At 43.7% G+C, this 11,288-nt stretch overlaps 1 pseudogene; it reads right to left on the minus strand.

The window, feature by feature from the left end:
• Positions 1-8,083: 8,083 nt before the first annotated feature.
• LOC137756284 (MOB kinase activator 1A pseudogene) lies at positions 8,084-10,156 on the minus strand (annotated as a pseudogene).
• Between the last annotated feature and the right edge of the window lie 1,132 nt (positions 10,157-11,288).

Below are 11,288 nucleotides of genomic sequence, written 5' to 3' on the forward strand. Positions count from 1 at the left end.
CCGGTTAAAACAGGAGGCAGGAGCAATCCTAACCAGCACCTAGTTAACACGTTGACCACCCTGCAGACACAAATCCCAAGTTCAAGTGACACAGGTATAAGAGCAGGGTAGGAATCCAAGGCTTCACGTACACCAAAAGGTTACGGTCGTCTGCGTCTGGTGGTAGTTCCATAATTGAGCCTTGATTGTGTTTTCTGGGCGGCACCCCCTTGTGGCTGAAATGACCGCGCCCCTGCGTTCTGTAGTCCGTCGGGCTGACCAGATCAGGAGTCTGCACCACGTTTTGGGTCCCAGATCCCTTTGAAAACCTGTGCGGTTCCAGGTGGAGCCAGTCCTCAGCGCGACGCGCACACGCACGTGGACACACCTCACGCGTACAAATGATGAAGCCGGCTTCCTGGGGCTCAGGCGCCAAGGGACACCGGCTCGTCTGGCTCACCGCTCGCACTCCTTCCTGTTTCTGACCGGCACTGGGACATCACCCCTCGCTGTCTCAACCCCCGATGGCGCCCACGCCAATCAAGCCACTCAGCTGGAGAGTAAATGCCTCATCTCCAGGCAAATTCCACGTCCCCTTGTACGTACCTCCCTCACGTCTCTTTTTCTCCGTCCTCCTCCGGGCTCTGTGCTGAGTCAACACTTGGTCAATCTAGCGCCGCACTGGAGATTTTGGAATACACCTGGGAGTTTTACGTCTCAGTCTTCAGAGAGGAGTCCTGAACTTTGATCTAGAATATCTCCATCCCTTCCCTCCTCCCTCCCTGCCTCCTGATCTTAAAAGCACACAGAGCAAGGAGCCCTCTAGTTCCCTAACTGTCACGTGAAACCATTTTGTCCCGACCACGTAGGAACGGTATGGTTGTTCCAAGCCAGCGCTCCAGACTCCTTCTCTCCGTGTGAGCAGCTAAACGAGCGAGAGCTGCGGCTCGCCTGGGGAAAGGCGAGTCCATCGGTACGTCAAGCTGCAAAGCAGCGTAAAGCCTGTCTTACAGTGGCTTACACAAAGATGAAGTTTATTTTTCTCCCATAACAGAGAGTCTGAAGGTATGTAACTGCTGGCCTTGATCCAGAAACTGGACAATTTCAGAACCAGCCTCCCGTACTCATTTGACTTTTTGCTCCTGGTCGACTCCTGTGATGATAAGATGGCTGCCCCAGCTCCACATATTTTGCCGACCCAAGGTGGTATAAAGAGAGGATCCAAAAGTTAATGGTTCCCAAGACAAGGTTTCTCAAAGCTAAGTGACGTAGGGGAGGAAATTAATCTCCCCCTCTGCCCTTTTAGGTTCTTGGCTGAGAACCGCCATATAATAAAAGACAGATTAACAGGAGACAAACGAAACAGGAGTTTAATAACATGGATACCTCCTGTATACATGGGAGAGACCCAGGAGAACCGAACAGCTCCCTGAAATGGCCCAAGCCACCACCTTAAATAGCATCTCCAGCTAGAGACAAAAGAAGTTACTGGAGGGGCAGGGGAGCCAGTTTCTGGAGGCTATCAGGAAAAGCACAGTAAACCAGGGTAAGGTTGTCATGCAGACTTCAGTCCATGCCGTCTCCTTTCATGAGAGTTTCTAGAGGTTTAGCTATCCTCCTCTTCCTGGTACAGTGAGGGAGACACCCCTAGAAATGGACGTTTCCCTTACAAACGGAAATGTCTGTTACAAAAGGATAAACTTCTACTCTGTTTTCTGAGATTCTCCTGTGCCTGCCATTTCTTAAAAATAATCAGCTCAAGATAATCCTTATGCTAAAGAGGCACACTTTGGGGTGGCAAATTCGGGTCCACGATGAGCACTTCACTTGATTCTCTGAGTCTCATTCACTCAGTAAGTATTTATTGCTATGCGCTGAGTACGTAGATTAGCAAAACAGTAATAGCCGCTGTTCTCAAGAAGCATGTATTAGCAAGCTTTTTCTTACAGTGTATTTTATTCTGGTGAAGAGACCGTGAACAACAAAAAAGAACAAAGAGTGTAGCTCATCATCCATTATACCAGGTTTAACACACAACGCACTGCAGTCGCCCACCGACAGTGCACCCCGAGGGGAATTCAGGATGAGAAAACAGGATGAGGCATTGTGCGCTTTGGAAAAATGGGCCCTAGATAGTTAAGACGCACTTCTCGGGAAGAACAGACCTAAATAGACATTTCTCCAAACAAGACATACAGATGACCAACAGGCACATGAAAAGATGATCAACATCGCTAATTATTAGAGAAATGCAACTCAAAACTACAATGAGGTACCACCTCACGCCAGTCAGAATGGCCATCATTAAAAAGTGTACAAATAACAAATGCTGGAGAGGATGTGTAGAAAAGGCAACCCTCTTGCACTGTGGGTGGGAACGTAAATTGGTGCAGCCACTATGGAAAACAGTATGGAGGTTCCTCAAAAAAACTGAAAACAGAGTTGCCATATGATCCAGCAATCCCACTCCTGGGCATATATCCAGGCAAAACCCTAACTTGAAAAGACACATGCACCCCAATGTTCAGAGCTGCACTATTTACAACAGCCAAGGCATGGAAGCAAACTAAACGTTCATCGACAGAGGAATGGATAAAGCAGATGTGGTATGTGTGTATGTGTGTATGTATATATATACATACACACAGACAGTGGAACACCACTCAGCCACAGAAAAGAATGAAATGATGCCATTTGCAGCAACGTGGATGGACCGAGAGATTATCATTATTAAGTAAGTCAGACAAAGAAAGACAACTATCATATGATATCCCTTATACGTGGAATCTACAAAAATGATACAAATGAACTTATTTACAAAACAGAAATAAACTCACAGACACAGAAAACAAACTTATGGTTACCAAAGGGGATGGGGGGGGGTGGGATAAATTAGGAGGTTGGGATTAACACACATACACTACTATGTATCAAATAGATAACGAACAAGGACCGACTGTACAGCACAGGGAACTATACTCAATATCTTGTAATAACCCATAAGGGAAAAGAATCTGAAAAAGTATATGTATATATATATATATATATATGAACAACTGAATCACTCTGCTGTACACCTGAAACTAGCACAACATTGTAAATTAACTATACTTCAATTGAAAATGGTTTAAGAAGTTTAAAAAAGAACATTTAAAGATATTTTCGATGGCAAACAAGGCTTACTATTTCTGATGTAGACCAAATGTGCAATGTTGTTCTATAACAAGTGTCTATCCCACTGGTAATCCATTTGGATTTATGGAATATTCATTTAGCATAGAATTTGATAATGAGAAAAACCTCAAGTGAATCTCAATGCACTTGCTTCAGTAAAATTACTGCCACCTCATGTAATGTCCCTATTACTGTTGGAAGACTTTTACGCCCTGGGTACATCAAAATATAATGCAAAACATAGAAAGACTGAAAACAGAGGATGATTATTCTCCCTGTTTGCCAGAATTGAACCGTAGCAGAAATCAAATCTGCTCACTGAACTGAATGTTTGGGAGGAAATAAATGTCCCTGTCTGAAGGTGTTCAGTGTTTGGTGTTGTCAAAAGATAAACTGAGGTATATTAAAAATTTTAAGAGCTTATCTGAGCAAAAATTGATTCCAGTGGCACAGTGCCAAACCGGAAGTTGTTAGGGGTGCTCTGCTGAAAGATTATACAGAGAAGTGTGGAAGCAAAGAAAGGAAATGCTTCGATGGGTTACAGCTTAAAGCCTAGCTGGCTTGTTGTGACTGGTTGCCCTTAGGTCTCAATTTAGCAGCCCTGAGGCATATGCAGGCTTAGACTTTAGTTCACTTCCTTAGAAGTGAACCTTACTTAGAGTGGCCTTAGAGCCCCCTCAGCCCAGTGGCCTCCTGGTTTAATTTCCCGTCCAGGCCAGGACTTCTCCGGCTGGGCTTCTACACGGAGACGAGACGCAGGAGCAGCGGCGCCACTACCGAGGCTGCTTGGAAACAAGTTCCTAGGACTTACACTCTTTGGGCCTGATTTGTTTCTGCGAATGAGGCAGTGAGGTTATGATTAAGAAGCTCCACTTCTGGTTTAACCTCACCACTCAGAGAGAAGGCCAAGAGAATAGTAAGGACAACTCAACAGTGCTTGTTCGGAAAACTTAAAATCACCAGTAGAATTGTCCCTGTGGCCTCTGCCATACTAGAAAAACTTTCCCTTTGTTGTCATGAAAGTCACGGTGAGCGCAGATTTGCTTTTCTAGGGTAACTAGGAAGTTACCTGAGCGAGGACTCTACAAGTCTAACGTGAAACACTTCGGGAGCTAGCAGCCCTGCAAAACCTCCAGAGTTATTCACAGTCTGAAGAAGAATAAGATACATTTGGCTGCCAAAACAAACACTGTAGCACAAGGAACTGCCCAGGTTCAAACAAAGATCCACGATGGCACCATTACCCACAAGTTTTTGTTTTTCTTCTAAAGGCCTGAAGATTAAAGCACCATAGACTAACTGCACAATGTAGCAAGCACTATCCACCCCATGAGTGTGACTAGGTACAAGGAGCAAAGATCACAGATACTGAGACCAGAGGACTTCTGATTTGAAGGGGGCAGGGGAGTGTGAGTTGGGGAACACGAAACTCTGGCTTAGGGCACCGGGAGATACATGGAAAGTGAGACAGGAGTCAAAGACAGCCGCACTTCTGGCGACTCCTCCAAGTTTGGCTCCTTAGCCAAGTCAGGAAGATGTCATCCTCTCCCATTCTCTCCACTTCCAGTTTTCGTCCTACTCTCGGTTCCGTGGCCTTGAATGCAAGCAAGTAACGTTAATATCAGTGTTTTGGTGTACCTGGTGATAATGTACTTATTAAAAATAATAAAGGACATTATATAAGTGTCCAATTACTAACAAACCTTTGATTTGTGTCTAACTAGGAATGAATCTGTCTTTGGGATATGATGACGTGTCGTTTGAAGCTTAGTCATGAGGAGAGAGAGGATTTCTATTCTGAAAAGACATGCAGAAAAGTGAGGACCCTAGTGCTTGAGAATACCGGAAATATTAGAAATGAAGATGAAAATGCAACGCTAGTTGAAAAATATAAGTTAATTTCTTCTGGAAAAATAAAGGTAATTAACAAGCTTTATTTAAAGTTGAGAGGCAGTAGCATTCTTCTTTTAGCTATTTTTTATTTTTTGGCCACGCCACACAGCATACAGGATCCTAGTTCCCCAACCAGGGAGCGAACCCGCGCCCCCTGCGTTGGAAGGGCGGAGTCTTAACCACTGGACCGCCAGGGAAGTCCCGAAAGGCAGTTAACATTCTAAACAGTATCCAGACACTCGCTTTCTTGCTCCTAAGTGACCAACGCAACCCTACAGAATGGCTGACAGGGAACCTTGGATTAGCTTCAACGTTCATCGTGGAATGTTTCAGGTAGGGCTTTTCTCTTTTTTTCACAATTGATAACCCACTCTTTACCTCCACAAGTAATGATATAAGTTAGATGAAAAGTTTTGCCTTTAAAGTCCATATGTATTTGAGAATTTATTAAAATTGAGCTATTAAAAACGGAGTTTTCTAAACAACCCTTCTCCTTATAGTCTAGTGGGATAATAAAAATAAATAACAAAAAATACTATCAAATCTAATCTTCACCAAAGCCATCAAGGAGGTCCGTGAGTGAATACAAAAATCACAGCTCTGAAATAGAGAACGTAGGGGAATTTAAAGCTTCTTCCGTCTGGCACCTCTTCCAGTACACTTGCTGTGTGCCTCAACATATTCGAAACAGTTAGCTGGAGTTTACCAAGTCCTAGGACCCAAATGAAAAGTAGGTGTTTTCTTATTAAAGGGGAAGATCCTTTTCATCTCAACTGAAATAAAGTAAGTTGGCTCTGGATACAAAAAACAGTTAAAAAAGAAGAACCCTCCTATGAGGGCTCAATTCAGCCTTTTTATATTACCAACATGAAGGAAGATATTTTACTTATTCTTCTTCTATAAATAAACACTTCAGCTGTGCTATGAGTTTTGCACACCTTCATGACTTTTCCTGTGGTTTTCCTTAATTTATCTTTATTGGGATAAAGCTTGTGGACTCCCACACTACAACGTGAATGAAAATAGTAGCTTTGACGCTATGACAAGCTATTGTTTGACAAACTATGTTTGTGATAATTTTTTGGAAGATTTTTTTTCTTAACCAAACTCTTCGTATGTTAAAATTGATTTGAACGAGGCATTTCAAAATAAAAATCTATAAGATGATCCTTAGAGGACGTAAAAGATAGCATTTCTGATATATACATACACGGCCTCCTAACAATTTAGATAGGTTTATATTGATACAAATCTCAAATAAAGATTATAAAATAAAAAAGGAATTTTAGGAAAAAATTTTGGTTGCTCCTACACCATACATGCCATAGGATGATTATTAGAGGGAAGAGATATGGGAACATATGTATATGTATAACTGATTCACTTTGTTATAAAGCAGAAACTAACACACCATTGTAAAGCAATTACACTCCAATAAAGATGTTAAAAAAAAAATGGCAAGCGTGGATTTTTTTTTTTTTAGATAGATACTAGAGAGGTAGAGATAAATAGGTAGATTCTTATCTATAAAAGCACTGCCATACAAACTTGAAAGTAAAATACAAAATAATACAAATGTTCTAAATGTTAAGAAAACCTAAAAATGTCTCTTTTTAATGTCTAAATTGAAGTGCAACAAAAACCTATCTGATTGTGTGACTGCACTGTTAGGAAATCTGGTTTGGAAACTTTTGGAAACTAATAAATTACTGGCCGAAATCCTCATCATCCATTATGTTGTCACCTGAAACAGAGTCAATCAATTTCTTCAGCAAAGGAACAACGGGTAAACCAATAAAGTACAGGTTAGTCACCACGTATTACAACCAAGTGTGATTTTGTGAAATAACAGGTCTTAGAGTACGTCAAAGTTAGCTATGCTCTTCAGTTCTTGCTTTGAAGCCAACCTGCCTTGGGAATACTTTTATCAGTAAACACAGACAGTGGGTGTCTTTGTTTTCTCAAAGTCTGTATCACCAGTTGTATTAGCTAGGGCTGCCAGGACACAAAGTACCACAAACCAGATGGCTTAGAAAAACAGAAATGCATCCTCTCACAATTCTGGAGGCTGGAAGTTCAAAATCGAGGTGTGGGCCGGGTTGGTTCCTTCTGAGAGCTGTGAGGGAAGGATCTGTTATGGCTTCCCTCCTGGACTTGTAGACACATCACCCTGTTCTCTGTCTTCGTGGCCACAGGACAGTCTCCCTTTGTGCACGTCTATATGTCCAAATTTCCCCTTTACGTGACACGAGTCGTACTGGACTAGGACCCGTCCTAATGACCTCATCTTAACTCAATTACATCTGCAAGTACCCTATTTTCAAATAAGGTCACATTCTGAGCTACTGGGGGTTAGGACTGCAACATGTGATTTTGCGGGGGGAGGGGGGGGGGGATGCGATTCAACCTCTAACACAAGTCTAGGACAGACTGACGATAAGGCAACTCTAGCAGTACATGAAGCAAGAGGGTAACTGTGTTAAGGAAATCTGTCTTTCAATGCAAGCTTCTCAATGAATTGCTGAAGTGGTGCCAACTCTCACCTATCAATCAAACTGAACTCTTGAACCAATAAAATAAAGTACTTAAAGGACACGTTATGGTGGGCCTTTTCAGGCAGCTGTGATGACAGAATCACAGTGCTGGTAAGAAAGATGGGTAGTAAACTCTGAACAGATGCTTTAGAATAGTCTTTACCACCGATACAAGACTTGGGGGAAATGCGACACCAATCTTAGAAGGAAAAAGAGGGACTTCCCTGGTGGCGCAGTGGTTGAGAGTCTGCCTGCCGGTGCAGGGGACACGGGTTCGAGCCCTGGCCTGGGAGGATCCCACATGCCGCGGAGCGACTAGGCCCGTGAGCCACAACTACTGAGCCTGCGCGTCTGGAGCCTGTGCTCCGCAACAAGAGAGGCCGCGATAGTGAGAGGCCTGCGCACCGCGATGAAGAGTGGCCCCCGCTCGCCGCAACTGGAGAAAGCCCTCGCACAGAAACGAAGACCCAACACAGCCAAAAATAAATAAATAAATTAATTAATTAAAAAAAAAAAAAAAAAAAAAAAGAAGGAAAAAGAGCTGCACAATCAAGTTCATCCTGAACTCAAATCATCAAAGGGTCGATATATTTTGGAGCAGAACATGTGCCTGGTGTCAAAATTAGTACCATCCTCCTAATGACATTCCGATCTTGGACCTGCAGCCGTGACTAGACAGCTTGTTTCAGTGCAGAGTTCTGATCTGGCTGAAGAAATCCACAGTGTTAACTGTCATCCACTGACTCAGGTCCTCTTCCTGAGGACAACATGACAGCTCCCTTCATGTTCCCACTTCCTACGGTGCTTCTGCAGGTTTTAAGTGTTCGTACTGATGAGCTCCTTCAGGGATGTTCTTCTTGGACTTGACCGTATGAGAAGAATGGCTGCTGAAGAGGAAGCTCTTCCGTTCTTCTTGAGGGCGAGGGTAGAGGTGGGGGAGGGAGAGGCCATTAGACTGCAGTGCAGTTAGTGTTCAGAGGCAGCACTTGGGAACCGGGAGGGGTAGACAGTCCTCAGTCTGCGGACGGCAAAACCCAGGCTAGCGCTGCTCTGAGCAGGGGTCAAACTTGGTGCAAACACCTGTGTTGCTTCCCCCACCTCCCCAGCCAGGAAAATGGACCCAGCTACATGGCACACGAAAAGGCTTCACTTACATCGCCATTATAATGTTGGACGCCAATCAAATACCCAAACAAATAAATATACAGTTATGAACTGTGCTAAATTATATGAAGGGAAAGAAAGACAATTCTCTAAAGAACCCCAGTATCCACATCTGTAAAATATGAAAATGTGCTCTAGGTCTCAAGGAGTAAATGAGATAATGCATGCAAAGCACTTGGCACAGCATCCGGTGTTCAGTAAATGCTCAATAATATGAGCTCTTTTGATATCATTATGATTCTGCCCTGTAATTCCAGCCTCTAATATCTTCTATATTGAAATGTTTGCTGATTTACAGTGATGGACTCCCCTTAGGAACGCACAGTCCATTATTATTGTTTACTACAGTCAATGCACCAACTTGTTAGTCTACCCTTCCATAAAGAAGAATGAAGTATATGTGGGTTCTATGTCACAATACAAGCACGTATAGTTTCTCCCTCTGCACACTAATCACAAGCACGTATAGTTTCTCCCTCTGCACACTAATCACAGCGTTCTATTACCGCTATTGCCATCAGACAGAACTGACAAATTATGTGACGTTATTGGTATTGTTTTCTGCCAAGGCACTAGAAGTTATAATGTTTATATCATGCAAAGATCAGACTGACATCTAAATCACCCTTGCCAGTTTCTACTATCAGTTATTTACTTAGGTCTCTTCGCTTTTCCAGTCATCCTGCAAAGTCTTACTATTTTGATTTACTTCAGCCTGACGCCCATCTTTCCTCCACTTGGAAAGCATGCTTGGCGCGTGACGCTGGGAGGGGGGCTGCTGTCACGGGCATCCTCTGTGCCACTGCAGGAGCATCCCTGTGTGCCTGGGAGGGACCGGAGTGCCCGTCTCTGAGGAGGAAAGAATGGAGTTTCCCTCCAGAGTGGAGGGCGGGGTCAACCGCGGGCTTGTGCGGAGATGTGTCTCTCGGTCTCCTCTGCTGTCTACCTCCGCTCATGAATTTGCAGGCAATAAGCAGGCCAGAGAGTCATGTGATTTAAAATTTTAGGCCTGCAAGGGCTTTGAAGTCCATTTTGTCAACCCCCTCAAAGTCCACTTAGATCCCTTCTGTAGTATCTTCATATCAAGAGGCCATTCAAGTGCATCTTTCCCCTTAGAAGAAGGAGCATTCCACGTATTTGAGGAGAACTTTATGAGGAATTTTAGGCGCTGCCTTAATTAAGTGGGATCAACATGTACTTGAAGACCTGTATAAACTGTCAAGCAGAATTTCAATTTAGGGAAAGATTCTCCCGGTCTGTCATAAAACTGAAGATGGGACTGTATCTCCTAGAGAATAATAAGACTAAAACAGTAAGATAATGATGATAGCTAAATTTATTAGAACTTTAATAAGTGTCACTCGTGCACAGTGAAAGGTAAAGTAAGCCCTTCACGTTCTGACTCGTGTCATCTCGGCAACGCGTACACGCGGGATGGACCGTTATTCCCAGATGGGCAAGCTGAAGCTCGGAGAAGTTGCAAAGGTTGCTCAAGCAACTATCACGGAGGCCACGTGATCACTGAGCTTTCCCAAAAATAATGCTGTCTATGTATATCCTCCTCTGGTGTTTACACACTTGTTTGCTTTACGTTATTTCCATTTGATTTTCCTCCTCACGTGCTCACGAGTCTGCTCCAAACCTATCTCACCTGCCATCTACTTTGGCACCTTTCACCAGAGAAACTGGAAAGCACTATCTTTAGAATGTTATCTACATCTTAGAAAAAAGGAATTCGAGTCTGGGCCTAAATGCTGCCTCCATAATCTGTTCTGGGCCAAAGCAAGTTTGTTATCCAGGTGAATGGGGGTTTGGATAAAGAAGCCAATAGTCTCCAGTATTCCCAGGAAGCCCTCCACGTGGTTAGTAACTAAGACCCGTAGCATAAACCCCTGTCCACATCCCCCCCTCCTCGCTGAAGTCACAGTGAAGCCAGGCGGAGCCGGAGCGGCGAGGTTCCTTCCTGGCCACTAGAGGCCAGCAAGCCACAGCCGAGAACCTCCGAGCTGGAGTGCGCTGCTTCTGACATCACGAGGCCGGTTCGTTCAAAAGGAGGAAGACGCTGCTAGAATGTTTCTAGAAGGAAAACGTCCCATGTATTTTCAGTGCATACTACTGAGAGGCCTCTAGTTTTTAAGGCTTCGCGAGACTTCCCAGAATGTAAGTCTTAAGGAAATTAAACAAGCAGAGAAAGTGTGTCTCTGGGGTGTCCCTCCACCTCTTCCAAAAGCCGTATGCTTTCCGTTTTATCATAATGCTTTATTTCTCCCACCCCCTTACCTACCTGGAACAAAACACAACTTGAACTGTTCTCTTTTTTCCTCTAATAATTTATTTTCTGAAAAGCAATAACGTCCCTCCTCGTCTTCCCTTCTCCTCAGGTTCACACCCTTTCTCTCCCCTTTTTTCTTTCTATTGCTCACTCCTCTCTCTTCCCCTCTCTGTTGCATTTCTAGGAGCAAATAAACACTCCGTGACTAGATAATCCACTCTCACTGTTTCAACTACCACCTGTGAGCTGATGACTTGTAAATCTGTTATCTC

Source organism: Eschrichtius robustus, chromosome X (assembly GCF_028021215.1).
Source record: "Eschrichtius robustus isolate mEscRob2 chromosome X, mEscRob2.pri, whole genome shotgun sequence".
In the NCBI taxonomy this organism is placed as follows: domain Eukaryota; kingdom Metazoa; phylum Chordata; class Mammalia; order Artiodactyla; family Eschrichtiidae; genus Eschrichtius; species Eschrichtius robustus.